The sequence below is a fragment of the Anopheles coluzzii genome, chromosome 2 (genome assembly GCF_943734685.1).
Source record: "Anopheles coluzzii chromosome 2, AcolN3, whole genome shotgun sequence".
Lineage (NCBI taxonomy): Eukaryota > Metazoa > Arthropoda > Insecta > Diptera > Culicidae > Anopheles > Anopheles coluzzii.
In genome coordinates, this window is record NC_064670.1 from 108,736,387 (window position 1) to 108,752,280 (window position 15,894).

Genomic DNA, 15,894 nt, shown 5'->3' on the forward strand with positions numbered 1-15,894 from the left:
AAGACTTGATTATTGATACCTTCCAAAAGCTTCACATTCGTCGTAATATCAATGATATGTGTAGGTACATACTTCTTCTTTCATTTGGCTCTACAATCATTGTTAGCATAGGCCTGCCTATGTCACTCATGGGCTGGCTAATTTAAGACTGTTGCATGCACTCATAGCCGGGGATCGTTGGTCTTAAGTTTCATCACATTACCTTATTCTTTCCTTTTCAATCCATTGGCAAAACAATACTTTTCGGTTTATAACTTGTGAAGTCCTCACAAACGCGCACATGAATGCTATTAGCACTGGTATGAAAAGTCCATTGAGGATTGAACACATATCCGGCATTGTTTGAGCTGTCTTCCATTGTCAGTCAAGCCACCGTTCCTTGAAAAAAGGGGAACTATATTGTATTCGCTCCATAATTAAAAATGAGGCCAATATGTTTGTATATCCAATGGCTATACAAATAAGACATTGAATCATTACACAACACGGAAACAAAGCTTAAATAGGCCACATAAAAAGAATGCACAGCAGAATGAAATGAGAATTCAGAATGCAGATCAGAATAATGAAATCGATTCTCAGTAAAATGCTATCAACAATGCAGTGATAGACATTTTACTACATACATACCAACGTTTATTGCAATGCTACTGGATAAACTCACTGGCAATGAATCCACTCTCCGCTGTACCATCTCTTTCCTCCTTCCATTCAATATGTTCAATCGCTTCGCAATATTAAATTCCATTACCTAAGGCGTACAAACATCCTACCATTCGTGGCCATCGAAGTTGTGCATTATCGAATCGCAACGGCGAAAGTGCAGAAAGGTGCACACAATCGTCATTCAATTTCGAACGGAATCAAACAGTGCAGCTCTTTGAAATAAGAAGTTCCCATTTGTACTTGAATTGTGTGACGCTCGGCCATGGGGACACTCTCCAAACAATGTGACAGGCCGTTGCAGCAGGATGCAAGTGAAACATATTACAACTGTTGCCAAGCGGCTGTTTCGTGTTGGCTGCTTCTCAACGCGCCAGTGTCTTGGAAGGTCGTTTTTTCATTCATTCAAATGTAAATCGTTGACACACCGTAACTAGAGGGAGGGACTGGTGTCCGTTTTGCTAAATCTCGTTTCTCGTCCATTCTACGTACAATCTGACCTCGCTCGCTGCAAAAGGACACGATTTCATTTATCCACTAAAGAGTGCTGAAGTAAAGTGACGAAAAAACGGAAAGGCAACACAAAAAAGCACACATGAAACGCGCGTCATACAAGGTGTGTCCTCAGTCTCTCACTCTCTCCCTATCTACGAATGTCTGGCTGTGTGTGCATAGGGAGCTTTCATGACCGTTTGTGTTGCCCGGGTGCATTTGCATTTTTCTGTCGCTGCACACAATTGCGTTGAAACGACAGATGTTACAATTCCCATTCGTTGCTCGTCTCCCATCGTTCGCCTTTCTTTTCCTTCCTTTCTTCTCTCGTGTTGCCCTTTTGTAGTCCAATGGAAAGGTCACACCGAAGTAGAGTGGAGCAACACTCGTCCAACCGTTTGCACGTTGGACGCCTGTTGGGCTGCTGCTGCTTCGCCGTTGGGAGATTGGTTTGCTTCCATTTCACTGCGCCCGCACCGCTTTACACACCGCGCGATGAAAGAAGGAAAGATTTCACCGTTGGGCAAGGAGAAACGAAACGAGCAACAAAAAAAAAAAAACACGCGCAAACTCTTCATGTAAAGATTAGTTTTTCTCATCGGTTGCACACTGCTCGGGCTCTATCTGCAGAGACAGAGGCTGCTACAATATCTGGTTGCAGCAGCAGCAGGATGATGATGATCCGTACTCTGATTCGTTAGTGGAAAGCGGATTTGGAATGCGCGCACGCGAAAGAGGGTTCTGGACGAGTGATCATTTGCAGTAAAAATGTCAATTCAGCGTGTAAAGCGCAGTCATTTGCAGTTTTTCGGGGAAATGGAACAAAGGTGTTGAAGAATCTTGAGTCGGGTTAGATTATGTGATGTGATGAAAGAATAGATTGCATTGCAGATTAAATCGTCAGTATTTAATTGAAGCCTCCAGTTTGCTTTAGTCTGAAATTTATTTTATTTTGCAGGAGTGCAGAGTGGAATTGGAGGATGCATAATTAAGCAGTATTTTGCTCCTTTTTGAAAATAATAAACTCACTTGAAAGCAACATCTAACATCCACCCCTTGAAAGAAGTTGAATGATTACACATTGCTTTTCTCATATGGCAACGTCCATCCTAAGCATTTTTATATTTTTACCATAATTTAAAATAATCATATAGGAAATTATTATTCAACACGTCCCACCTAGTCCATTCACAGCCATTACGTTAATGGGACGGTATTAATAATATTAGCTCAACGTGTCCTATCATAGCTATTGGCCAGTTCAGCCCCATCTCTGCTAGCTCACACTGGCACGGTTCTAAAATTCACGAACAAACAGCACTTAAAAAAACTGTCTCTCTTTGATCCAATGCAATCACATCTCGTGCACCACTCTGCTGCATGAAGCTCGCAACTGTGATAGAAAATACGAATTACTCTACATTAAATTAAAAAAAATAAGCCGGCTCACTATCGTTCAGAATCCATTTAGCTGCACTTGCGTTACATAAGTTGTAGTCACTGCAGCAAAAAAAGAACGGGTTCGCAAAATACGGGACAGTTTGCAATGCAATGGGAAAAAATGAAAGCACCAAAGCGCCCTCAACGTGCTAGGTTTTACGCTATTACATTGATTACATTAAGAGCCGGCTCGAGTGGTGCAGCATTGCATGGGTGCAGCCGCAAGAGAGAGAGTGAGTGATCCGCCTACAGTGTGGTTGATGCATTGCAGCTAGCTTAAGCATTCTTAGCAAAAGGGGGATCTGTTAAACGAATGGAAAGTGGGAAATTATGTCTAAAGCAAACAGTGTCCCAGGCATGCAGCGGGGGGGGGGGGGGAAGTACTGAAAGTAATTGTCTTTTTCGTTAGAGACGTGCAGTTTTTCGAGTTCGTATACTGAGGTGGTACTTGTGCAATTGGAATGTATAGCTGCATAGTTTGGCTACGGGTTTCTACGTCCGCTGTAGGTGAGCAGGCACAGTGAGGGAATCTTGCGACACAAACTATTTCAACACAGAACTATGTATCCTAATGGGAATGATACTTTTAAAGATAAGCAATCATTATGTACGAACGTGCAGTTTTTATTATCTGAAAGCATTCTACCTTTCAATGTAAAAATATAAAGAAATTAGATAATCAATCAAATTTAGTAACGAAACTCATCAATCAAGTTCCAATATCTATTTTTATTACCATCCTTCTGTTTTGATTTTACGTAGCAGTGTAGAATACTTGAACATACTAAACGAGATTATTTTTTGGAAAAATCATTATAAAATTCCACAATCCTGCGGGCATGATGATATTTACCGGTTCGTTGTAGCTTTTTCTAGTATTTGATATTTACTGGCTGTTATTTCTCGTATAGCAAAATAAGATGAGAGTTTATTTCAAGTTATGTACTTATTCTTCCACATCTATTCGCCCGAGTTGAATGCTCGAGACTCAACGAAACATTATTCGTGTTTCGTTAAATACGTGAAACAGGGTTCTGTGCTTAAACAATCATTCATTTCACATCTCATATGATAGTTTATTAAACTTGCCTTTCTTCACATAACATGCTTAAAGTCTGATAAACTTATAAACATATACTTTACTTAACAAATAAACTATTTTTTTGTTTAGCGGTATATCAATATTGCTGCATGCAATATGCAATATGGCAATAAGGAAAGACGGTGCTAACTGTTTATAATTCAAACTTTAGAATCCACACAAAAGAAAACAAAGCTTAGTTATCATACTATAGATTCTAAAGACGTAAAATAAAAACTAAATAAACTAGTGATTTTAATGCTGTATCAATTACTGCACGAAATGTATCATCCTTTGGATTATTAACTGTACGGAAGATATTTTAAACTTGTCAAGCTGTATAATTTCAGAGATGCTAGAACATAGTCGTGTGTGCTATTTTACTGTGTTCAACTCATCGTTCGTTCAACGCATTGTTAGTAAAAATGAAAAAAAACGAAGTACAAAAACAACCACAATACTACATTCTGACCACCATCAGTTCCCACCGTGCGGAACCGCCTGAAGCATTTCGTTCGAAATTGAAAACCTCACCAGCCCGGCCAAATTAATGCAGATATGAAATGTGACCGCCTCTTTCCGTGATGAGCTCTCGTGTAGCCTCTTTGCGTTTCGATCAAGCAGGCCCGCTCCGCACATTTTGTGGTTCGCTTTGTACTGGCTAGCTGGCTGGCAGCACATCATGCCAACAGTCCACCGCGTACCTTTCTCCGGGCACGTAGAATGGAGTGCATCCGTGGCGGGTATGTCCGTATGATGATAAATGTATGGTTTTATATGAAAATGAGTGTACGGAGTGTGGGTTCGTTCGCCATTCTCTTCTAAACCGAGCCAGGCGCGCACCACTTTAGTTCGCCGCGACGTTCTTCAGTGCGCAGAGCGGCTGAAGTCATTGGAAAAAGCTTTCGGTGTACGTATGTATAGATGTTCCTGCTGCATCCAGCATCGGAACGATTTCACCTTGGAAGCGCTTCCTACTGTGCGCTCTCTCTCCACCACCTTTTTTGGCTTTTCTGACGACCCTTTTTCCCATCTGTTTTACCAAAAAAGGATTCTAAATCGAAAAAAAAAAACAACGAACCCAACCGACATTGCTGCATTTTATGACTCAGTGCGAAGGCCACTTGCCACGCTCGCAATAAGAAGAAAAGTTGGCCGAGAACTCCTTGATGCATTAAATTTTATGGTCACACGGAAACGACGACCCCACCGCGACTCTTTGCCGCGCGGCCAGCTCTTTGCGCTGCTGCGTGCTCGCTGAGATTGAATTTTAACGCACGGTTTTCGAACAATCCTGGCCGGCGGAAACCCCTCGGAACCGGATACGGACAAAGTTTCAAAAACGCTGCCCAACCGCACAATGTTGTCGCCTTCTTCAGCGGATGACCTCGTTTGAAACGGCCGGCATTCGGGGCCGGTTTGATTTGGGGGAAGCAAAACTGTTGGCAGCTGCACTTTGGTGTGCAGTTAGTTTTCGGGTTTTTCTTCTCATTTTAGATGAAACGCGATTATTCTTTTACAGCGAGCTGATTTTAAGTCTTAAATTAATTTTATACTCAGCACACTTTAAAACTTGTGCTACCAAAAAGAAAGTGCAACAAAGCTCAATACAGACTTACGCTCTATCGTTCAGATAAAGAAAACCCAACCGCAACAGGACCCATAAAAATCCACGGTTGGTCAATTTTAATGGGTTTTGTTTCGGAAAGTTTGCTCCGCTTGTGTGTTACTCGATTTTGTCCTATCTTCCAAAAGCCAAAAGAAAAACGGCACACACTCCCATGTTCTCTATTTACACAATCCATCACAAAGCGAAAACGAACTGTTTCCAGTGACACGGGGTACGCTACAACGCAGTGTGTGGCGTATTTCTTTCTTTATACTCCTACCTCCCATTCATTCCTTCGACACATTTTCAATAACTCAGATAGTCCGGGCAAAAGTATAAATTAAGTTTCGCAAACATTTTGATCTTTCACGGTTTGTGTCAAAGCTATTTGCTGTAGCTCTTTTCTTAATAAGTTGTGCGTCGGAAAGCAAACTATGCAACAGCGACGGGGAAGTGGAGCGACTGCTGCTGCTGCTGTGCCACTGCATCCAAAACCGGGGGGAAAAGTATCATCTGACGTTGACGGAAAAGTTTTCGCCTTTTGCTGTGAGTGTGTGTGTGAGCGTATTTATATCTAGCTGGTAAAATGGGATCGTTCTGGGAGGGAGAAAGTTTGGCTCTTTCCCGAGCGAAAGTTGCACCTCTTTGGCCATTTTGTGGGACATTACGCGCCATTTCGGATTGAGTGTTGTTGCAAGGGATTTTCCAACTGGAAGAAACACAGTTTCCAGCTATTGCATGTTGCGTGTTTTTCGTTCAGGAGTTGTTCAGGGGTGTTCATATTAGTTCAGGGTTCTTTCAGGGGTGTTCATATTAGTTAGTGTTATATTGAGATACAGTATGAATTGTATTTTAAAAACTGTTTGAAGGTTATAGAAGAAATATTGAATAAAAGCTGAAAGGTAATTATTTAACCTCACTTGCTTCAGTTATCCAGAACATTCCCCATGGCAGACGAAGACATGCGTGTGGGCATGTGTATGAGTTCTACATTTGATTTTGATCAATTCTTCTTTACCTTTTGCGACAAAATTGTTTGAGTAGAGCTTTTGCACTATAGACCGCAGCTAGGGGATGTTGGGCCAGTTCACGGACTAGGGTGTCATATCGAAATTCAGCCGAAATTCGCTTGAAATGGTCGCATTGAGTTTTGGCATGATTGCTTGCCGCTCTAAAGTCAGTGGACGCGATTTCTGTTTCCACTGATATGTTTGTTCATGTTCCCTAGGTACTATTTTACTGTTTGGCCGGTTGCATCGACCTCTCGGCCAGGCGAACGCAGTAATGTAGGGACTTTTCCCTTGGTCTTCATTTTCAGCATCCTTTGGAGCTCAGGGTCGTCGGTCATTCGGAACTGCGCTTTTATTTGATGCTCTGATTCTTGTTTTATAGTGCCAAGATGTTGTAGAAGCCGGAACAGACTTATATGACGTCTACAAACTGTCACACGGAGTCTGTTTTAGATTCTACTGGGTATCGTTTTTCTATCGTGAACGGTCCTGAACGAACTTGCTTCACTTGTTTGGTCATCACAGTTAGAGTTCGACTGATAGAAGTATTTAGTCCGCTGACTCATGAATTTCTATTATTGAAATTGCAATTAACGTTTCGTTAGTGCGAGTGAAGATAAACCCAAGGAAACTCGAAAATTATTGTCCTTTTTTTAATATAAACGGTAATCATATCATAAACCACATTTCCTGGATGCCATGGCTTCCATATTTGATGGACATGGAGTGATTGGCTTCCTAAGGAAACTTAAAAATGAGACTGATTCTTTGGTGTAGCCTTGATGATGATATTGAAGACTCAACATTTTCGTCCAGGAAGAAAAATTACTTCGTTTTAGTCTAATACCAATCCTATAGCACTGAACCAATCAGTCACAGTCAAGCCCATTAGTGTCTAAAATTTACCTATAAGAAAATAATAAGATAAAGAAGTAGAATCAAAAACCTCGATACAATAAATTAGCACACTTCAAGCCTCTTTTACAGCTGTCTAACACTACTACATTGCCTTCCAACTAAAATAGCCCGCAACTGTTTACTTTGTGACCTCCTAGGTGCAAACGCTTTGTTCGCATTACACATTACACGGACACGCCCAAAACCCGGACGGGTGTGTATGTCATTATTCAAATCGGAAGCGCATACAGTGTCCTGTCCAGCATTGACACGCGGGTCACCACCAACAGCAGGGCAGTGTGATGTGACCACCATTTAGCGTGTAGTTCCCTTCACCTGCGTGCTGGGACAATGTGGAACCTCACGAAAAATGCAGTCTGCAGATTGAAGGGTGGTAATCAATTTTGTCCAAACAGTCCCGCTTCAATTTCAGTGAACCACCACAGTTTAGACATCACGCGAGCTCTGCGTGAGTGAAGGCACAAAACCGATGGTAAAGGAAGTGTGTCACCGAAGTAGTCGTCGTCCACTTGCGGAGTGGAAAGGCATATGCAGCAAAAGCGAAAGAAAAAAAACTCGGTTAAAATAGCTGCGGTTAGTAGCTTTGAGAAGGGAACTTCGCTGTTGGGTGTGAGTTAATTTCAACGAATTAAATAGTTGACCTGATTTTATAATTACACGCCCTGTTTTGCTTGGTTCCTTTTCGTCTCCCTTTCGCGACACCCCAAAAGAGGCAAGAGTCCTGCAGGGGAACTTAAAATGTAAATACTTAATGCTGCACAAGAATGTACGCGGCGAGCGCGTGTTGGAATGCTATTGAAGGTAAAACGGCAAACCTTTTCCTCCTTATTCTAAAGTAGCAAGAAATTACGACACCCAGGGAAGCCATCCTGCAGTCCTGCTTTGGGTGTGTCGTGCTGTCGTCCCCGCAAAATGGGACGAGTAGTAAAAGGCGCATACGGAACCGCCCCGAATGCCTTGCCATTTGGCGATTAATTTCGGAACAAGCTGCAAGCAACTTTCGTAATTTACCTCCCCACCGAAGAAACACAAACATTGGCCGCCCAGAAAAGTGGCGAAGAAATACAAACAAAACAAACGGCTCGTACCATTTCGTTTCTCCGTTTCGAAATAGCGCGCAAAGCAGCATCGCTTCGTAGATAGTTTTCAGTGCAGAAAGCGGAGGGAACGGAATTCAAGAAACTGAAGTGTCTTTTGTGTGCACACGGGGCTTCTTAGTCACAGTCAGTCTCGTTATCCCGGCGTTCGAGGTCGCTGCTCACAACCAAAAAGGCACTTCCCGTCCCTGATCACACACAAGCAGCATGTGTGGAAATGTCGCGCGGAAAACAACACAACAACAGCAGTGAACCGACTGTGAACTCGTCGGAAGAAGCGTGGTGAAATTACAGTGACCGAGACAGGAAATTCGTGTCATGTTTCTTGCACAAACATACCCCCCCCCCCTCCCCACACACATGCGCTGACATTAAGGAGGTGTCTTTTAACGAACCCCAGAGTTGGTGTCCCAGTTGAGCACGTATCCGCACCACACGGCGCACACCAGTGTGTCATACCGTTCCGGTTTTAGGGGATTTTTGGGGTGGGCAAGCGAGGAGCGCATTTGCCCGGGTACTCGACACTCGATTAAATGTTTGCTCCCGTTTCCATGAAGCCTGCGTTAAATTAAATAAACCCTACTGCAACTTCTACAACCAGCCATGGTTCCCGGGGTTGATGGAGCAAGGTACAACAACGGCGTCAGTATAATGCACGAAATGATGAAAGCATGCCTCTCTCCTGTAGATGATGATGGGTTGCTATGGGTATACAAAGCGAAAGGAAAAGTTCTTCGCTCTACCCAACACAACACACATTGAGCATACATGATGGGAGTTTCATACTGTAATGAACAACAAAAAAACCTATGCGTCTCTCTCTCTAAATGTTCATAGGAATAGTTTTATACGTTTGGGAGCTTGTGTATATGTGTAGTACAGTCCCCACCCCCTTTACCCCCTTTTTTTTCGACCCCAAAACGAACGTGGCCTTGCAGCTTCTGCTGACAATACAAATTGTTCCTTTTGTGTCCGTTCTGCTGCTGCTGCTGCTGCTGCCCTGCACGTGGCTTCGCATCGCTGCTGCGGGAATGTCCTCATTTTATGCATCCTGCATGCTAAGTAAGCAGTTGGCAGAGCGGGCTTTTTTTTGCTGCCAAACGTTGTCCTAAACGCGCTGTTTCCCGATTTCAATGCGGCAAGGACAAAGGTGCTTCTAAGGGGGAAGGGGAGGGGGGAAAGGGCGGTAGGAAGATTGGGGACGTTTGGTGACACTGGCCGAGTGAGTGGCTTTGTAGTTTACGCTGGCTTGCCTTGACATTGGCACAGGTCAGTGATGATGGTGGCTCAAAGTGTCTGGAGCTTGTGTTTTTCTTTTGCTTGTGAACTTTGATGGAAGCTATTTAATAAACATTGGAAGTGCAGATCATTACCTAAAGAAGGTTTGATTTTTTCTTCTTTAGCACAACAATCGTTGTCGGTAAAAACCGGCCTATAACCAATCTTATGAGCTTGGCTTTCAGTGACTTATAGATTTACCCAATCAGGATAGTCAGTGCTACACGTATGAGGGCACGGTGCGCATTCGGGTCTTGAACCCATGACGGGCCCGTTGTTAAGTCGTACGAGTTGACGACTGTACCACGAGACCCGCCCGTCGGGTTTAGATTTATTTTGTAATATATTTAGCACATTATTTGTTAAAGTTACCGTTCTACTGATCAAACTTTATGCGTAGTTAATACAGAGTTTTCCAGTGGTTCTCATGGTTGTGGGACACTTCTTTGACTCTTTTTAATTGGAAATGAATTTCATGTGTTGGAAATTGGATTCTATGGCACACCTTTTAAACAAGCTTTTTGGAATTTCACTTTGGAATTGTCCAACAAGAGTGGTATTGAGTCTAATTCCGATTATATTAGGTTCATTTCAGCTAAGAAAGAGTCAATAAAGTGTCCCACAGCTATGAGAACTCCTGGAAAACCCTGTAAGTAGTTACTTTCTGCTTATCAAAACCTTATCAACAACTTAAAAAAGATAATACAAGTGTAAACAATTCCAATATTTAGAAAATGGTTTAAAGAACACTTGAAACTTTCTTATCTTATGTTTCTTTTGTTTTGTTCTAAACAATACCGCTGACACGAAAAAATCGTGTAGAAAGCATGTGAATAAACAGCACTTTCACGCTTCTTTTTTCTTTTAAAGCTCTCCGGTTGACAATTTCCTGTTTAACTATTCAAACCACTACGAAACGGTTTTAAGGGTAGAAAAATCATCTCACCCGTTCCCAGCACTCGAGAAGGTGCACCATTTGCCTTTTTTGTTTCACTTCACTCCACTTTGGCTGTTTTTGGCTGTTCTGTTTGTACTACCAGAGCCTTTTTCTAGAATCCTTGCCTTATCAGCAAACCGGACCAAACGCTCAAATAAGAGCATACGAAGCATGCGGTAAGGAGAGGTGTTAAAAACTACCCCTCCACTACCACCATCCCTTGGCAGCTTATTTTCTTGCCAAATCTGTTTCGATCGACCTTTCGCGCTCGACCTTTCCGGTGGCAGTCTTTCCTATCGCCGTCTTGCAAACGGCAAATGCCAAACCCTTTCCCCCCATTACCTTCTTGCAGGCTGTGCCCACCGAGCAAACGCTTCACTCTTGATGTCCCACTGGGTCCCATCAGACCGAGGGTCGTTTATGTTTTTGTACGCTGCTACGAATTGAAAATACGCCCCAACCGGGGCGCGGCAGCTTGTGTACAAAACAACCTCGCCGAAAGTGGAACTGCTTAGCACTCCTGAGGGTGGCGTTGGTGACCCTTTTGCTAAAAATGTTTATAGCATTCCGAATTTCCCTTCAAACGGCAAACGGTAGAGAGAGAGAGGATGCCTCTGTCTCGGACAAAAGGCTCCACCATCGTCAGCAGGGTCATTTACAACACAGCTAAAGCAGATGAGATTGGTTGCACAGCGGGAACACAGCAGTTGAGTGGATGTTCAGTAGATTGCTTCCTAAAGTCCAGCTGTGTTCATGCTGCAGGAACTCCAAAAAAACAGACCTTATTTTATACTGCCATCAGGTGCTGGTTCTGTTCTGTGGTCATGTTTTGTATGTTTAACCAAAAACACCATTAACGAATTGGTCTAGCTCATTGGTCCGAAGTTAAAGCAGTTTAATGAGATTCCTATCAGAAGCTGGCAGCATCGAGCACATTGCTCATTGCATGGAATGGAGAACCTGCCGACCCCAAAACTAATTACGTGCTAGAGAAACACAATTAAAACTCTGTTCTTTTCGTAATTTGAAGCTGGCACTTGGAACCGTAAGGAACGCGTAACGGGTTGCAATGCGAGAGCAAATGAATGTAATCGGGTTTTGGTTTCATGGTGAAAGTTGCTGCTCAATTCCAATCTATTTCATCCACCGATAGAGTGTCTGTAGCAATCGATCGTTATAGATGCATTACTACCTTTTTCCCGAACGCCATCATCACCCCCCCGTTGGTGGTACCTACTCGTGTGAACTTACTTCACTAAGCTCATTATCGCAATGGCCAAAATCTTTCCAAACCAATAATCGTGTCGGGAAGGGAGGGAAGTAAATAAATAAATAATGATGCACACGTGAACTGTTCACACACAACCGCTCCGAGTAATCGTGTAATCCGATGTGGTGATATGTGGAGTCGAGAGATGGTTTCAATAAAAAATGCAAAAACTCATTCCACCCGTGTACCATTCACGAGGAGGAGATTATACGTGAAGTGGAAGTAGTCGGATGGCAATAGTTTTTGGGGTTTTAAAATCCCATCCATCGCAAAACAACCTCCGACACACTCGTGATGGGTTTTGCCAAAAAGTTGTTCAACGCTACCCGAACGCTACACGCTCGCGCAGCGTAGGCGAACACGCGAACGGCGCGCGAGTTGCAATCCCGGGGAAACTATCCGGAAAACACATTAATTCACCACCGAAACCAACCATCGCACTGCTGCAACTCTGTGTCTCTGGTGGTGGTCTTTGTGAGCCGCAGATGTGGTTGTAGCGCTAGCATTTAGTTGCTTGCTTTCCGTGTGACGGTGTTACGGATCCCGGTGTTCGAAGGGGAGCGAGCTTAATTTACCAACCGATCCGTTACCACCGAGGCTCCAGTAACTCGTCAAACTCGTGGCCAACTCGCATGCTTTACGCCGTGGGAAAAGGGAAAGTTTTAATGCTTCACGCTAAACGAAAGGACTGGGATGGGAGCGAGTTGTTACCATCATCTCCATTGGGACTATTTGAGTGATGAGGAGGGCGAGCGAAACTTGCTCAGGGCGTTAGGCTGGGAAGATCCGTTCTTGGATGACAACCTCAAAAACAGAGATTGAAATGTCGGGAAATGCCCTTTTGAAGATCTTGTACAAACATAAATAATGAAAAGCTTTCAAAAGCTATCTATCATGTACAAAAAATTGTTGTATTCTGTATACTTCAGTATGTCGTTACGATCACTACAAAATCAACTTGTTCCTTTCCCAGAGTATACACATGCCTCGTGTGTTTGCCATCATTTTGTGATCTCCTATTGCTTAACTCCATTTGCACGATACACTAACATTTACTTACTCCTCCTCATTCCCCGTTTTCTGTCTTTCCTGCTTTCTTTTGCAGATTGTTCATCATTAAAATTAATGCCCACAAACTAAGCGCGCGCATTCACGGGTTCAATTCCCACCCGGATCATCACGTAGCGGCTGCGGAAACCGTCACGTTCGTCGTGTGTGTGGGTAAGCAACTTTTTCGTCCCTCTTTTCCAAGCAGCATCTCGTTCATCGATCGTTATTTCACATGTGGGACCATTAAAAGGGCACCACCACCTTTTCCTCATCCTTGATGCCCACAAAACGAAGAGAAATTGAGTAACTCTGCCGTGCATGTATAGATTCATGACTCTTCTTTCCGTCGCTTGGTTGCTGAGCGGTTATCGCGGTAGTGTGTGTCGGAGGGCAGATTATTGCGAATGCTGTTCCTTTCGGCATTGTTGGCGTGTCTCGTTTGCCGCTTGCTGTGCGCGGTTACAGCGCAAAACTTCCAACGATCTGTTCTAATTGCGTGTTTTTTGGGAAGGGAGTAGGCGACCGAACTAGTCTCACCGCCATGGAGAAACTTCTTCTGCCTGGGGTCCGATTCGACCCTAAGGCGGCTGCCGGCCTCGTTAAGATATGGTGGTCCTGGAGGCACAGATGGTTCTGGAACGGAATTCTGCTTTCAGTAATCAGCACATCCGTGCAGTAACGCGAAAGCGGAAGTGAGAAAATGAGCAAAAATTATCGAACTCATTTTACCACAAAATGGGGGCGTGGTGGTGGCTGCGTTAGTTACGCCAGAAAAGCCTTACCCGTAGTGGTTACTTGACTGTTCGCAGGCATGTGATGTCTGGTCGTAGTTAAATTCAATATCAACGACTTTATCAAAGCATTGATTGCAGAAGTTTGTGATTACTGTACGATGCGAAGCATCTCACTCTACACCACATCAACTATGACACTGCTGTTCGATCACTAGCAACAGCGCCATCTTACGTGAAATAATTGCAACAGCGTTCTCTCGTTTGTAGTGAGGATGACAGCACACAAACCGTACTGATCTCTTTTCGTCTCGCGCATTCGTCTGATAATTCCGGAACAGCACATTCGCACTTTTCTGACATAATGTGATTAAACACTCCAAAAATTACGCTCCGTTTCCCAACGACCGCGGAATAGTGTTGAAGTCCCCCCTCTCCACCATCTTTCGTTAATCAACATCCGCGAGAATGGGCGGAACTGTGTGGCAAATTTTAATCCTATTTAAAATCCACACAAATCCCAACCGTAGCCACACATCACACATGGGGTGGCATTGCTATTGGCGCAGGTTCCTCCTGATGCTGATGAACCGATGTGTGACGAGGTTGCCTTGCTGACGAGCGCACGGGTGCTCTCTTGTTGATAATTTTAATTGATTTTGAAACAGTTTCACTCCACAACTTGCTAGGTGTGACTTCTCTGTGTTCATATCTTTGTGTTCCCGGTAAGACCATACCACGGTTCCCCTTAGCTTCGTAATGGCATTTACGTCTGGGGCAATGGGCTGCTGAAAGCTATCGTCTCAACTCAATTTGATCATCGCCAATGGAATGAGAAGTAATTATGTTACGCAACAATCGAGACGAGACACGGTGGAGGACGATCATTATCGTTTTCGTTGGGTTGTTCTGGCAAAAAAACAAAACAATACGGAGAAACAGTACAAGCCCTGTAAATAATGTTGCAAAAGTTAATGTAATATGCAAACGTTACGCAGAACAAAACTAAAAATTTGTTTTGTTTTGATGAATAACTATTTAAGTATTTAAGTATTTAAGTATTTAAGTATTTAAGGAATATTATATTGAATAGAGATGCTTCTTTTCCACGTAATTCAACAAAAAACGAGACAAGAAACATCGAGAAGCTCTCTTTGTTTAAATGTTCCACTACTTTGTAGTTTGTCTTTTTAATGAGACCCCAAATAGCCATCACGTTCAGTCGAATGGAAAGAAATCAATTATAACTAATTTGTCGAAACATTTCTTCGCAATAATCACTAGGAACGAACACAAAAAATCTCCTTTTTTATCACTAACGGCAACAAAACTTATGCCTCTGCCCCTGCTCGTTATGCTTATAGTAACGTTTGCTAGGCGCTAATAACAAGACACATCATTTACTGTCGCAGAGCGTGCCACCATCAAGACACAACAGCACAAAACCATGGCATAAAAATCACTGAAAATAGTATGGTCCAATGATGATGATTATGAGCACCATTTTCCAGCGCACCAAACGCGCTACAAAGCTGACACCTCGCCGAACAGAACGAATCAACTCGATCCTTTACTTGTAGCCCCGCGCATATTCTCTAAGCACGGTAGCACTGCCACGCAGGGTGGTTTTGCGAATGAACATGACAAACCTTCGTCACTGTGTCCCAATTTGACTGCTGGAGAAACTGAGGAATGGGAGATGTCCCTTTTTCCGTTCCGCTAACCCAATGTTGAGTGAAATTGTTTCACTCATTCCCCGCGGAAACCCCGAGGATTTATGGTGTCACTGAGCTGATAAGGAAAATTATACACAAAACACCACCCTTGCCGAGCCGGTTTGGAATGGTTCCAATGGCTGTTCGCCTGCCCCGTTCGCTGCTCACGGTGCTGTTCCAGCGTGACAATTGTTAATCATAATTATAGCACGCACTAACACACTCGCACTATGCCGACCACTACGGGGTGTAAGAAATGCTCAGTCAACTGTGACATCGATGACAACGCGCTTGAAGGAACAAACCTACCGGGTATGGCACCGGGCTAGCGTGGCGTTCTATTTCTTGACACTGCCCTGCGGTAAAGTTTCGCCTGACGGCACCGAGTGTTGCGCAAGTTTGAGTGACAACCACAACGCGTTTCAGTGTTTGATGACTTGTTTCGAGGCGCAGCCGCTCGGAATGAGCAATATTGGTCCAGCTTTTTTGTGAAGGGCGTACGATTATAAATCTGTCTAGCAAGGTTTCAAAATTCATCACTAATTTACTTGTTGACTTAGATTTGCTTGGAGGTTTTGTTCCATAAATCCTTTAGATTTATGT

The 15,894-nt window shown here is 43.4% G+C and overlaps 1 long non-coding RNA gene across 1 annotated transcript in view; it reads left to right on the forward strand.

Moving 5' to 3' along the window:
- Positions 1–13,109, forward strand: part of LOC125906741 (uncharacterized) — a 48,594-nt gene extending 35,485 nt beyond the window's left edge. The window contains exon 3 of the long non-coding RNA XR_007452091.1: positions 12,901–13,109. This is a non-coding gene — a long non-coding RNA (uncharacterized LOC125906741). The remainder of the gene's footprint in view (positions 1–12,900) is intronic.
- Positions 13,110–15,894: the final 2,785 nt, after the last annotated feature.